Raw genomic sequence first — 15,971 nt, 5'->3', positions numbered from 1 at the left:
GGCAGATGTTTTGCACAGCTGTTTGTGCTCATGGAAGGGTTTTATGACAACCGCATCACACTTTTTAATTACTATAATGTAAATTTTCATTTAAAATTGAATTTTAAATTTATAACATTTTTTATTGAATCAAATGAAGAAATTAAATTTGATTAAGGAGTTATTAGTGAATGAGTGTTCACAATCTCCCCCCACCCCTGCTTCCCTCTCTTCTCCTTGCTTCTGTCATGGGGGGAGGTTTCTTGCTTCCTGGAGTAACTTCCAGGCAGGAAAAGCTGAGTAATGCATACCCTAAAGAGGAAGTGACAAGAAGCCAGAGAGTAAATTAACTCATACAGTCAAGGGCTAAGAAAAGGGAGGAAGAGAGGGAGCAGGATGAATGGCAGATTGAGGGGTCCTGAATGTCTGAGAGGGGGTGTGAGTAGAGTGAGAGATGAGGGGCAGAAAGCAAAGGCCAGAGTGAGATAGAGACGCTGGGGGCGGGGCTGGCGTTGAGAGAATGGCAAAGGGATTTACTGATAGAAGATGGTGCTATGGGTTCCCAAGTGGAAATCCTTTAATGTTCTTCCAAGAGACAGAAGTAAAAGGTGGAATTGCTTTTTGAGCATTGCTGGTTGCTGTCTGTTTGGACAAAAATGCACTGTAGGTTACACGTTTCTTCTGCTGGTACATGTAGAACTCAGGTGGGCTTTATCTGGGTGGAACCTTGGGGAATGGGTATCAAAGACCCAGAGAAAAGAAAAGAAAAGAAATACTTAACTTTGAACTTCAGAAGGAAAAAATGTGTAAAATTACCAAGGGTTCCAAATTTACATTAATCCACTTAACGGTGGAAAAAACAACTCTCATGCACCATTCTCATATTCATGAGGGTCATGGCATAGTATCAATACAGAAAAAACCAGAAATACAATAGTTTCTGTTAGAGCCCAGGTTTATTCAAGGTTTTACTACTTGAGAGATCGCCACCAGATCTGATGACCATATTATTATTATCTCAGGACACAATTTTTTTTCTCCTTATATGTGAAGTGCTTAAACATATTGGAAGCAAAGTGTCGTTTTTGTTTCCACGCAAACAAGGTTTCATAGTCTATTATAAAAGCATGAGGGAATAATTTAAAAATGAGCTAGAATGGGCCCATGCTACAATAAATTGCTAAACAAGAGAAAACTGTGAAGAATCAGCAGACAGCAACACAAAAATGTAAAACAGACTCACTTGCCATACAGGTGTTTTAGCCGTTGATTTCATCCTTCGAAAGCCAAAATAAGATGCTTCAAACCTCCCCTCAGGGATGCAAATAGTTACCTAAGCCAAACCTTTGTTTTACTTTTTGATGTTTGTGTGTTTCTATTGTCCACCGCATCTATCGTTCCATTATATTGTGTCCACGTGGGCTGTGATACCATTCACCTTCACTTCCAGTTTTTGTTATGCTCTGCAGTCATTGAAAGCATAAAAAACAAGATTGTGTGGACATTTTCTTCAAAATGCTCCACGTCGTAGAGACTGTCATACAGAGTGAAGTAAGTCAGAAAGAGAAAAACAAATATCGTATATTAACGCATATATGTGGAACCTAGAAAAATGGTACAGATGAACCGGTTTGCAGGGTAGAAATAGAGACACAGATGTAGAGAACGAACGTATGGACACCAACGGGGGAAAGCGGCGGTGGCGGGGGTGGTGGTGGTGGGATGAATTGGGAGATTGGGATTGACATGTATACACTGATGTGGATAAATGGATGACTAATAAGAACTTGCTGTATAAAAAAAAAAATAGAATTCAAAAATTCAAAAAAAAAACCTGCTCCACGTCAATGAACTGTCCTTAGAGCGAGGATGCTTCATACCACGTGTGCATTTGCTGGGCCTGCATTCCAAAAATGTTGCAAGAATACGTGCACAGCTGGGTTGCCCACGACACAGCAGCTGCGCGATGTGCTGCCATTACAAATATGCAGGAAATGGGCTTTGCGTGTGGAGCGGTCTTCCTGTCTTTCCTTGTGATTAGAGATATATCATTAGGGAGGAGTGCTGGGTCAGCAGCTTGGAGTCGATGTGGCAATGACTAGATGCTCTGGTGCTCTTTCCTGGAGCAGGGGTGGAGAGTGGAAGCAAAGGCATGCGAGTGCCAACAGCTAAGACTTCAGCACTTCAGATCTATGTTAAAGGAGTGGTCTGGGGACATCTGGTGCTGAGCCCTCTGTACCTCCCAGAGATCCCCAAACAGCATTTGGGTGGTTTAGAAGTGAGTAGCTAGTGGACTGGCCCTGCCTAGGCAGGTGTTCAGGTATGATGAGGGCCCTGACCACGTGATCAAAAAATCAGATAAGGTTTTTCCATCAACACTATCAAGACATTTGATCCATCAACACTATCAAGAAATTTGATTCAATCATCCAGTAAATGGAAGAGGCAACGTGAAAACAGGGCATTACTGGTGAGGAGGTCGGGGATTTCCTTATAAGGTAGCTGGTCCTATTTCCCGGGGTAAGATGACCCAGCTAAGGCTTAGCTGGCGGATGTTGACTGGCGTATGGTAGTTTTCCCTCATAGGTATTGCCCCTAGGTGCAGGCTGACTCAGGTTTAGGTTAGTGATGTGGGCTGGGCACTGGGTCATGGAAGTGTCTTCCATGTGAGAGATGCTTCTGGCACCTGTCCTGAGGGGCTGGGAACCACAACCCAGAAGCTGAAAGAGTTACTGTTCCATGGAACAAACCTAGATCAGAGAGAGACAGGAGACCAGACTAAGCGTATTGAGAAATCCCTCTCTCGTTCATTTTGCAGGACTGTTCCAAGGTGTGCTATTTCCATACAGCTTCTCTGAGATGTCCTGTATGAATGACTATCTGCCTGGGTTTTCAAGCTGTGGCCAACCAGGTAATGAGCCATTTGGTAATAGCTTTCCATCTTTCTATGTATCTCTGTCCTTCCTCATTCCTTCTTGATGCCCTGGAATTGCATCTTATGATAACCCTTAATCTGTAAGCTTTGCCTTAGGCTATTTTCTAGGTAGCACAAGATATTACATCTGGGTCTGGGAATGACTGAAAAGAGAGAGCATTCACCCTCCACCCGCTGATTCACATGGGACGATGGAGTAGTTGAAAAAGTTATTTTATTGGATTAGGGTATTGAATTTTATTTTATTTCTATTATGAAAAAATTCAAATATATTCAAAAGTAGAGATAACAGTTTAATGAACTTCAATATACTCATCAACTAGCTTCAATTATTATCACCCTATGGCCTCTCTGGTTTCCCCGAAACCTCCACTTTCCCCCTCAACTTTGATTACTTTGAAGCAAATTCTAGGCATCATGTTGTTTTATCTGCAAATATTTCAGTACCTCTCACTAAAGGTAAGGGCTCTAGATTCATAACACAAGATCCTTTATCATAATGAAAAAATAATCATTTCTTCATAGCATCCAAAAAACCAGTTTTGCTTAAATTTCTCCACTTGACTCCTACTCTTCTCCTTCTGTAGTTGGTTAATTTAAATAGGAATTCAAATACGGCCCACCAATTGCGTTAAGATATATCTCTTCTCCCTTTCAAGCTAGATTTCTCTTTTTTTGTCCTTGAAATATAATCTTTGAAGGAAATTAGTGACTTGTACACATATTCTCCCATGAAATTCAATAGTTTTGCTGATTACATTCGTTCGCGCTATTTCCTTTAAGCATCATTTTAACTCATGGATTTTAATATATTTGAAATGCCATTATTATTATTTTTTTCATATCAAATTGCCTTATTTTTGGCCAGTGGGAGCTTTTTCAAGCTGGCTTCTTGGTCCTTTTCACATGACCCTAGTAGTCTTTGATGACCTCTTTGCTTTCTGGTATGACAATTATGTTCCAGATTCATCTTGTATATTTCCTGCCCCAGATATGGAATTAATTATTTTTTTAAGTAGCCCTAGTCCTCTTTAGAGGCAAAATTTTTAGAAGTTACTACAGGAGAATATCTTTCTGACTTTGAGATAGAAAGTTTTCCTTAAAAACACACAGAACACTAAGTATGTAAGAAAGTAGAGATAGATTTAATAGTGCTAAGCCATCTTAAACAAAATTTTTTAAAAAGGCAAATTAGAATATTTTTGCAACACATATAACTGAAAATATGTATAAAGAACTCTGATAAGTCAATAAAAGACAGACAAATAAAAACAGAAAAAAATGCCACCCTAAATTCTGCCCCACAAAAAATTTTCATATAAACATTTCACAGAACAGGAAATCTACATCATCATAATATTATGAAAAAATGTTCAACCTCTTCAGCCATCAGGGAAATGCAAGTTATGACGTACCATTTTTTAATAAGCTAGATATTCAAAAATTGAGAAATTTGACAATATCAAGTGCTGGAGAGGTATGTCTTAGAGATGTCTTTGTATAGTGTGGGTGAGAATATATCTTAGAAAATCACACCAGAAAACAAACACTAGAAACAAATTAAATATGTATTGACAGGAGAATGGATAATTTGTGATACTTTAATTCACTCAATGGAGTAGCAATGAAAAAGTGGACTATCCCTACGAGAAACAACCTGGATGAATAATGTAAAATGGAACAACCAAGATCCAGAAGACTGGATAGAATATGTAAAATTTTGGTAACTTATTTGGTGTTGTTTTGTACACACCATAGAGAAACTCTTGCATTTCCCAGGTACACGTGAAGAGTTTCTCTAGAGCAGGAGTCAGCAAACTACAGTACGTGGCCCATCACCTGTTTTTTAAGTTAAATCGTATTTGAACATGGGTGAGCCCACTTGTTTATCTCTGCTTTCCCACCACAACAGCAGAGTAGTGGTGACAGAGGCCACAGGCTCACAAAGACTAAAATATTTAGAGACTCTCCAGCTCTTTAATGAGTTTGCTGACCTGTAACAGGGAAGAGCCAAATCTGACTACATGTTGGATCTGTTTCTTTTACTTTAACCATTGCCTTCTGCTGCTTTTCTTCACTAAAAAGATACTTACTGTCTATACACAATGGCTTGCCTCAGGGAACCCTGCCCCTCTGCCTGAATGTTAAACCAAAGTGCCTTTGTACATTCTGACCCTGTCCACCTGTGGATGGCTGCAAGAAAGAAGAAATTAATGGCCATTTCAGGGGACATTGGCAAATCTTATGGCCTTCTTATTGTACTTCCTCATCTCCTCCCCCTCTCTGTTCTATAAAAGAAACTGTCATCCAAACCCCATAAGATGGTTTTTTGGAGACATTAGTCTCCCATCTTCTCAGTCTGCTGGCTTTCAAAGTTGTATTCCCTGCCTCAACACCTCGTCTCTGATTTATTGGCCTGTCGTGCGGCAAGCAGAGCGAGCTTGGACTCGGTAACAGACCCCCACTCTAGAGTATATACAAGATAATGCCAAATTTGTATAAAGCTCACACATAAGCTAAACCCCGCACCCTATTATTTGGTCAGACTTTTATGTGATAAAGGCATAAAAATAAAACAAGGGAATAATGACTATAAATTCAGAATAGTGTTTTCTTCAGGTAGGGATGGAAACGCAAAGAATGGGAGGAGGAGGAAGCCATAGTGAATGAAAGCTAATGGCGATATTCCCATCTATGTATTAAATATTATATTAGAAATATAGCAAAATAAATGAAAAAGACAAAAAGAAGTAATCCAAGAGAATTTCTCAGGATCGAATGACATAAGCTTCCAGGTTACAAGGGCCTACTGAATACCAGGAAAGTGGATAAAAGTAAGCCCACCCCAAGGCAAATCATCGTGGAATTTCAGAGCTGTTGGAACTCATGAGTATTATTATATTTTAAATGCCTGTATCAGACGTTGGAAATGCAGGATATGTGTGCAACTTTCCACATTGATGTGATAAAAAGGAAGAGGATCCTACTTCAAGATTATGATACCATATTAGAAAGTCATGAAACATAATTTCAATATGTCACAGATACAGGCTAAGATGCCATGACTCCTTATCAGGAAAGTGTGATGACTAAACGTTCTTCCTTGATCTTGGAGTTCTCCAAAAAATTTTTGTAATGGGCCTTATGTGCTTGTGTCGAGGCAAACAGGAATTGGTTATGGAATAAGAGTTTATAACTACTATAGAAAAGTTAAATTATTCTACTCAATCGCATGTCCTGCTAGTGTGTGAAAAGATAAAGCAGAACTTTCATATTAAGGCAGCAAGCATGTGGGTGCAAGCATTGAAATTACCAAGAAATATGATTAAAATAGTGTTGGAAGGGTGATAAAAAAAAAAAAATTTAGAAATCACTGAGACATAGTATACTTTGGGAGATATTCATTCCTTTGACTTCAGATAAGCAAGTGCTCCAAAGGGATAGATTAAGGAACTAGAACCAAATGTCAGGAAAAAAAAAAAAGTCATCACAAGTCCAGACCCGATGGAAATCTGAGATGTCTGATCTTTGTATGAGCTCATTAGCTTATTCTCTTCAGTGTCCAATACATCAATCATTTATTTCTTTCCATGAAGCCAATAGTCTTGCCGATCCCATGTAACCTATAACCTGAATTGTGGTGTTTAGCAGCATCTTCAAAAATTCTTTTTTCCATTAAAAGTTTTACTCATTTCTGTTTGGAGTCAAGTGCCCAATATAAAACTTGGGAAACTGAGGCAGATGGAGTAGGCTTCTTCCCTTGTAAGTCCACTTTCTGCGGCCTTGACCCTTATCATCTTCTTTTAGCTCTTTGCCTCCTTCCTCTGCACTTGATACTTCCTCACTGCTTAGAACTCTTGGGGTCCCAGCTTCACCCAAATTCTGGAGTAGAGGAGATATTTCCCCTGCCACAGGCCTGATCCCCTCTGTGCCTATTGCACAAGATCAAGGGGTCTGTTCCTTCTCCTACGTGTCCCTGAAGTTCCCTGAGCTCCTAGACCCAGGATCCCAACATTCACCTCCTAGCCAGTTCATGGGACTCACTCTTAACTACTCTCTGTCCGGGAAGATAAAGTTTTCTATTGTCATAGTGAAAGGGAAGAGAAGGAAACCCACACTTTGAGTCATCCAGTAGTGCTAGGGAAGACCAACATTGCAATACAAAAGTTTATTTTCAGTTTAGTTAAAAAAATATTAAGTAGGCATCCCCAATGAGCACATATTATACCAGGTTTAAAAAATGAGATACCCAATTTCTGCTCTCAAGAACCTTATTGGGGAAACAAATATGTAAAGATAGCACTTTAATACAATTTCTAAGCACATAGTAGATGTAAAAGTGACAGTAATCATTAATTTTGAGTACTTACTATGTGCTGGCTATTATGATAAAGTCTAGAGTCTTTAATGTGGGTGGAGAGGAAGGCAGGGGCCAGACAAGAGATGGTCTTGGACACATGTGAACCCAGTTGGGGCTTTATCCTGTATTTAATGGGGACTCATTGAAGAATTTTAAGAGTCATGGCTGGGTCATATTTACATTGTAAATACATCAAGCTATGGCTTAAAGGACAAGGCGTTAAAGACAGAGATATCAGGCTAGAGATGATAAAGATCAGAGCCAGGGCAATAGTTTGGAGAAAAAAGAGAAGTGTGTCAACATAAAAAATATCTCAAAATGAAAATTAGTGAGATATGTTAAATGATAGATGTGAAAATGGATAAAAAGGAAGGAGTCAAGGATGTTGCTTTGATTTTGGCTTGATTGACTAGTAGACAGATGGGAAGTAGATGAGGAGAAACAGGTCTGGGAGAATGATGGGGAGACGATGTGTCCAGTTTTGGACACGCTGAAACCGGAGCAGTCATGGTCAGTCAAGTGGTGATGTCCATAGGAGGTTGGGTTTGGCAGTCTCAAGGTCTGGGAGAGGTCAAGCCTGGAGACAGAGTTGCAGGAGCCTTTGCTGTCTCCTTTCCCTCCCCCTCTCCAATCACCCATACATCCCATTTACACCCCCATCCATATTCCCGTCCACACATTCCATGTATTGTGACTAATGAATGGGGAAGAACTGAGCAATAATTTCCTCTCCCTCCTCCTCATTTTACACAAGTCTAAATAAGGCTATCATAATTCGAAGACAATGTAAATTCTCTGGTTCGATCTTGTGATAAAACACATCGCTGTCTCACAATTCATCTAATTTTTCTTTGCCATTTCCTTCCTAGAAATTAAAGGATCCCCCTAGTCATTTTATATGAGACCAAATCTGAAGTATCTGTGCATCATGTACATATTTTAATAATAAGTGTCAGTCAGTCTGTGGTCTTTTATCTACTCAATGAAAAAAAAATACAGAAATTCATAAAAGTGTAAAACAAATGTAATTGACACCTGGATTTGGAATGCCTTAAATGATGATGTGGTTATTTATCTTCTATGTATGTTTTATGAAGGCTAACACGGAAACGTGTTACTTTTACTAGGCATACACCATTGACCAAGATGTAGTAGGAACATGCTAGATAAGAGAGAGACTAACTTAAGGCTTGTTAAGTAATATACTAATCCATTTATCCATAAATAATCCACAATAATCCATACAGAGTTGAATGATGCACGCAATTGTGGCTACATGCGTGCGATGTTGTACCATTAGATCCTTGAAAGAAGTGCATCTTTGTAAGAGTAGAGTTTCACCTGGTGTGCAAGGTGAGTGAATTCATGATTCACGATGCATTCTGAGGCTGTTCTGAAAATGCAGTCTCTCTTTGCATGCTTTTGTCATGACACGTCTTAGGAAGGTGACTGACTTTCTCAAATAGCTGAATCACGGAACACTGGATACTTGCTCCCACGTTCTACCAACCATGGCATCCACGTTGGATTTCTCACTTGGTAACAAGATAAGTACTCTGACGAGGTGTTACACTCCCTAACGAAGCTTGTTTCATATACAAACTTTGTCACACTCACAGCTGGCCCAGGGTAACATCTTAAAATAGGTGAGGTGTGCTTTCTGTTGTCCTGGATACTGGGACTATCCCTCTCTGTGGCCTAGGCCCAATCTCATTCAACACCTCATTCTTTTGCTTACCCTCTTCACACACACCGAAACTCCTTCCCTGATCACTTCTTCATGCACTCCACCAAAAGCCTCTCTGCAGGAATTTCAAAACATGTATTATTTCTCCAAGAGGCATTAACATGCTATATTTTTATTGCTAATTATAAAAGGAGATATTAGGGGCTTCCCTGGTGGCACAGTGGTTGAGAGTCTGCCTGCCAATGCAGGGGACACGGGTTCGAGTCCTGGTCTGGGAAGATCCCACATGCCGCGGAGCAACTAGGCCCGTGAGCCACAACTACTGAGCCTGTGCATCTGGAGCCTGTGCTCCGCAACAAGAGAAGCCGCGACAGTGAGAGGCCCGCGCACCGCGATGAAGAGTGGCCCCCACTTGCCGCAATTAGAGAAAGCCCTCGCACAGAAACGAAGACCCAACACAGCCATAAATAAATAAATTAATTAATTAAAAAAAAAAAAAGGAGATATTTATTCTCTGAGAAAGATATTTCAAGGAATATATGTTGGAGGATGTTTTAGTCAAGGTGACCCCAAATTCACACTGTAGAGGTGACTATCTTTACATACATTTGGTCCTGCTCCCAGCAACAACTACTTAAATTTCTAGAGTGAATCATGCTATCTAAACACTAAGACTAATTTGTATTAATGATCTTTGTTATAAAAACAGTGTTGCAATATATTTAACTGAAAGTCATTAATAAAATAAGATTACCATATGGAGTTTTTTTTTTTTTTAACAATTTATTCTCCTTATGATATTGTGGGTTGTCTGGATGATGTTTTGTTCTGGTGATGTTTGGTGGAGTCATTCTCGTGTCTGAGTTCAGCGGGTGTTCAAGTGGGGGAGTTCTCCTCCACGTCTTTTCTCTCTCTGCATGATGTCTTATCTTTCAGGGCCTTTTTTTTTTTTTTTCCTGGCCATGCCGCGCAGCATGCAGGATCTTAGTTCCCCAACCAGGGATCAAAGCTGTGCCCCCTGCAGTGGAAGTGCGGAGTCCTAACCACTGGACCGCCAGGGAAGTCCCATTATATGGAGTTTTGTGTCAAAATGGGACTTTCTTTTTGACTACAATTACATTATGCTTTGGATAACTTCAGTGATGACATTACTACTGAGGTAGATATGATACATCTTTCTAATTTGTATATTTCCCATCTACCACCAAATCACATAGAAAGGGTAATTATGGAAGTGTTAGTGTTTGCTAATTCAAAGTGGAGAGGAGAATAGAAAGACATTACAGTGCGCTGAGCGTTAATAAGTCATTTAGCAAGCTTAATGCAAAACAATCAGCCCAGTGTCTATCCTAGTCACTGGGAAAGATTATCATGGTTGTGGCACTCACGGTGTTTACCATCTAGCAGGGAGATAGACACTGAATAGTTAACTGCATGGGCTATTCAATCACAGTTGGATGCGTGTTTCAAAAAAAAGTACAGTGTAGGTAATCTCCATAGTAGAATATTAGAGCTTTATTCATAAAGTTGTTTTCTTATTTTGGGTATTATTTCTTCTTTATACCTAATTCAGTGCAGTGCTGCTGGGAAGAAAATGAGCACCTTAATCAAATCAACTATCACACCCCTTGTTAACTTATTCATATTATTTAAAATTTAGCCCTAAATTCATAGATTCATAAATTGTTTGGGGAGTTGACGTTTGGTAAGCATCTGTTTCTTTCTTAAAATTTTGTTAGGTTGTTTCTAACACTCATTATACTTTAAACATTTCTAAATTATATGCAGTCAAAAGTTTTCTTTTATGGCTTCTTAAAAAAAAGAAAGAAAATGAACACCTTGATATAGATACTTTGATAATGTATTTCTGATTTTAAAATTAATGCATACCTATTATAGTACATGTAAAAAATTTTTAAAGTAAGAGAAAAAATAACAAATATCTATAAAGTTATGACCCAGAGATATCACTGTTTACATTTTAACATAGTTCCAAGCTGAATTTCTGCACATATTTAATGCAAACAGTTCATGTCATACTGTATATATAATTTTATAGCCTTCTCTTTTCCACTTAAGATTATCTCATACACATTTCCTAGAAGATAAGAAAATGAGAAGGTGAAAGACATTCTGTTTCATTATTCTTTACTTCCACAGAAGTGATCTGCCCTACAACTGTTGCATATACTATTCCAGGGTAACTAATCTTATGATAAGACCTAATCTTATATATTTTATAATAGTTAGGAACACTTTGTAGGAGCTGTGCTTTTCTAATTGGTATCCTAGGAGGTGTCTCATCCTCTGGGATTTTTCTCGTCCAGACTTCCCAGATTTTTCTTCTTAAAACACCACTTTTTATAAGTCACTTCCCTTCTCCAGGGTTTGCAGTAAGCTGCCTTTAGATTAGCTCTCAACTCAGTCTGGAATTAGAGACCCCTCTGTAAAATGCTATCATCTTTCCTCTCTCCGTCCCCTAGACACCGACTGCTCCAGGCAGATCTCAGACAGCCAGTCAATGTGCTTCCCACTTCGTAATTTTAGTGCCTTCCCTTTGCAATCGTCAATTTTTCATTTATCTCAACCCTTTCCTTGAGGTCCTAACACACATTTTCAATCCTTTCCCCTCCTCCCTATGACACTTCCTACCTTTGGCACCATTCAATTTAGCTCTGAATCATTTATTGCCTTTTACAACTTTCTCTAATTATTTGATGTGTGAATGCCTTTTCTTCGGATGCTGAGCTCATAAATTTGCTCTATTCTAGGCAGGGCAGCAACTCCCACACCTGGGCACCAACGATCACTCTGTTACAACAGCTAACACTGTGGAGCACTTGCCATATGAAGGATAATATGCTAAGTACTTGGCAGACATTATCTCATCCATTCTTCACAAAAGTCTGTGTCTTTTAGGAATGCTTTTGGCTGCAAATGACAGAGGACCCAAGCTGTCTAACAATGCCTAAACAATACAGACTTATTTATTATCTAATGTAATTATAACAACAGGAACAAAAATTGGAGGTAAGTGGTTTCCAGCGTTGGCTTAGCAACTCTCTGATGTCTGGGCTCTGGTTTGGCATCTCCGCAAGTCTTTTCGGCTTCCTGCATGGTTGTGATATGGCTGTAGCATTTCCTGGCATCACATCCTCACACAGCCCTGCTCAAAGTCGGGTAGGAGGGGGTGGTGTAGGATAGGAAGTTCTCTTTGCATATCTCCTCTTATCAGGAAGAAAAAATTTCCCCAAACATTCCCCAGCAGACTTCTCCCACATCTCATTGACCAGAACTGGGCTATCTATCCACCCCCTAGACCAGCAACAAGGTCCTTCTTCCCAAGATCAAGAAATCTCTGAATAATACTAAAAATCAGGAAGGAGGACAGCAAAAATGGATTGCTCTTGCATAGGCAACAAACAGTACCAGCCACATAGCATATTAGGAAATTAAAGCTCAGAGAAGCTGAGGAATTTGTGCAAGATCATACAACTAGTAAATGGCAGAAAGAGGTTTCAAATCAGACCTTTCTGAGTCTCTCAGAATCCACATCTTTGCTCACCACACTTTAAAGTCTTTCTAGAGAGTTTTCGAATCTTATTCATCAAAAAATATTTAGTACCCACTTGATGCTTAGCACTGTTCTTGCTGCTAAAAGGGAATTAAGTATACAGTATCATCTAGTTAGTGATAGAAGCCCAACCTGGATGAAACTGCTAGAACACATGTGATTTATTAATTAATTAATAATCATACATTAGTATGTTGCAAGTTCAACTCTAAGTGGTGGGGTTCTACGTAGCAGGAGTTCACTGAGGTTTGTAGAAGTCAGACTGGATTTCATGGATGCTATGGGGTGTGAATCAAACCTCACAGATTTGGATCAGTGGGGATAAGGGTGGCTAAAGTTCTAGGTATGTTCACTATTGGTTTAGCAGACTGTTGTGCTCCCTATGTGTGGTTAAAAAATGGTTGAACAAATTGGTTACATTGCCAGAGGGGGCCCTCCAGCGGACTGAGACCGAAAAGGGAGAGAGACCTAGACCACAAAGCAATAACATCTACTGAACTCACTGAGACAGAGAACCGGCTGAGTGCCAAGGGATGTGAAAACCTATAAGAGGGTCAGTGGCTGCCTGAAAGGTTTCTTCGGTCTAACGGAGGAAGCTAGGAGTTGAAAGGTCACTGTTGAGGTGGAATTCCAGTTCTTTTTCTTTATGTGACCTGAGATCTTCCAGAAATTAATAAATCGAATAATTTGGCTTTTGACTGCCACATACATATTCTGAAGAACGCACCTATCTCATTGTCCCTTTAATAACAATGAGGGGTTTGGGGTAAGTCAACTCACTCCTTTTTGACCAGAGACTCACATTAGCAAGACGAGGTAAGGATAAATCTGGCTCATGGACCAGGGTCAAGCTGAGATGCCCACACAGGGCTCAAACCCACAGGCTTGGTTTTGCAGACACTCCAGATTGTCAACTCAGCTCTTCAAGCATAGACATGGAGCTCGCCACACCAGCCGAGAGGAAGCATGGTGCCTTTACTTCTTTTTATCCCTATCCCTATGAGGATTTGTTATGCATAAAAGTAAAGTGCGCAACTAGAGATTATCGTACTAAGTGAAGTAAGTCAGAAAGAGAAAGACAAATACCATATGATACCACTTATATGTGGAACCAAAAATATGGCACAAATGAACCTATCTATGAAAGAGAAACAAACTCACAGACATAGAGAACAGACTCGTGGTTGCTAAGGGGAAGTGGGGAGGGAGAGGGATGGACTGGGAATTTGGGGTTGGTAGATGCAAACTATTACACTGAGAATGGATAAACAACAAGGTCCTACTCTATAGCACAGGGAACTATATCCAATCTCCTGGGATAAACCATAATGGCAAAGAATATTAAAAAAAGAATGTGTGTATGTGTAAAACTGAGTCACTTTGCTGTACAGCAGAGACTGGCAGAACATTGTAAATCAACTATACATCAATAAAAAAAAGTAATGAGTAGAGAAGCCATCTTTACAATGTGTTGCAAACACTTTTCAATAAGCTCTAACAGTATGAACATTTTCAGACTCAGATTCTATTTCATTATGCACATCTTTTATCTATTTTTACTCCTCAAATTCCTTTGGTTGTATCTAAAAATCTAGTGATTTTTCTGAATCATGTTTTTGACATCACAAATTCCACTTAACACCTATAATTTATAGAGTTAAAAATCAACTTAAAGTACACAGTGGATTTTCACTGTTTAAAGATAAGATCTTTATGTTCTATAGAAGGGCAAATGAAAAGTTCTTTGGGTGTGGTTTGTGACAGGATATTAGGGTGGAACCCAGAATTATTTAGGAAATTATAGCTTGAGAAAATGTAAGACGGTTTAAAATAGAGAATTTATAAGGAAGAAAAGTGGTATCTTTTTTTTCTTTCCATTCCCAAAGCATTGCTTGGGGGCTGCCTAGATTCAAAAGAGAAAGGATTCCATTGCTTTTAAGTATTGCAAAGAGCTCCCAGGCCACCCTTGTCAAAAGATAGAAGGGATATGGCAGAATTTGGTACTATGAGAACAAGTACCAAACAACAATTTGGTACTATGAGAACAAGAACAAACAGGAACTGACAGGTTTTAGCTAATTTTGACAGGCATGTGTAGATATTGCCAAATCCTTAAGTTTCTGAATGACGTCATCCTCCCAACAAATTTCTTAAATGATGCTTTAGCAAACAAGCAATTCTATCCTAACGATGTCTTTCTGAGTAAAATGTTGAATCACTCAAAGGATACAGATTAGAAAGAGAGAGAGAAGAAAATGCTCTGTGGGAGGGGCAGAGCTTTATAAAACCAGTCATCATCATGCTTGAACTCTTAACAACTCTCAGAGGACCATTTCTTGTCAGACAGAGAATAACCAGGTATTTCAGTCATTTCCATGTCTATCTCTATGAAATATGGTTTTATTTTGCACACTGGTATTATTAATATAATGAAAATTAAAATGTGGGATGTTTTTAGAAGATGGGTAAAAATTTACTGGTGTTTTCTTGTTTCGTTGTTTGTTTGAGAATATTTTAGTTCTAAATCTGAATTAAATTTATAGCAAGACCTAATCTTAAATCTCAGAGGCCAGCAAAGGCCTATGTAACATTCATCAAACTGAAAGGTACATTTAGGTTGTGATGTCAATTTTACCGAACAGCTTCGAATGTGTATATTCTTTACTAGTTAGTGTTTGGCACTGAATTTGATGAGAATAGCTAGACCAATTAAAATGTATTAATTTAGCAACTGAAAGTAATCTATAAATTGTGTGTACATATAATAAAGGCAAAAAAGACGACTCAGTTTTTAATCTAAAACAATCAGAAATTAAGCAGGAAGCTGGGTTGGGTCAGTTCAATACCAAAATACCTTTATTGAATTTAGTTCAATAATCAGTCAATCTACTGAAAGAGGAAAAATCAGCCAAATTAGTTGCTGGATTGACTGAAGTAATAGTTCAGTAATAGTAATAAATCATTTAATACCCTATAGACAAACAATGATTCATTATGAAAGTCATCAAATATCAGAAAATGTCTTTAATTTTGTGGGGGGAGAATTTGGTAATTTGAAAGGGAAATTTCCTTGAAGTTATTGTTTTCTCTGTGTTCTCATTAATTTTTGTGGTCAATTTCAGAATATTTGCACTGTGTCATTGCAAAAAAAATTATTTAAAATGCTACAGCAAACTGAAATCTAACCTTTGATGCCAGCGAGCAGAGCAACTGTTGTAGTGGCTCTGACAGCACCTCCCAAGTTCTTTGTCACCTGTGACAAATTTCAGTGGCACATCTGTCAACTTGTGTTACAGGAACGGACACAGACATCATGGAACCCAGCCCCACATATGCTTTTCATCCGTTAGTTCTTCTAAAGAGAATATTCAACGTTGATTAGGAATATAACCTCCGGAAGCTGATAAAGTTGTGTAACTCTGGTGTTAAGAAATTC

At 38.9% G+C, this 15,971-nt stretch overlaps 1 protein-coding gene across 1 annotated transcript in view; it reads left to right on the top strand.

Annotated features, from left to right (window-relative positions):
• Positions 1-13,899: 13,899 nt before the first annotated feature.
• Positions 13,900-15,971, top strand: part of SERPINB2 (serpin family B member 2) — a 55,854-nt gene continuing 53,782 nt past the window's right edge. The window contains exon 1 of the mRNA XM_082355456.1: positions 13,900-14,893. The gene's annotated coding sequence lies outside the window, so the exon portion shown is untranslated. The remainder of the gene's footprint in view (positions 14,894-15,971) is intronic.

Source organism: Balaenoptera borealis (genome assembly GCF_965194805.1).
Source record: "Balaenoptera borealis genome assembly, chromosome: 14".
Classification (NCBI taxonomy): Eukaryota; Metazoa; Chordata; class Mammalia; order Artiodactyla; family Balaenopteridae; genus Balaenoptera; species Balaenoptera borealis.
The sequence above is the reverse complement of the archived record's forward strand: the minus strand, read 5'-3'. Positions and strand labels throughout refer to the sequence as shown.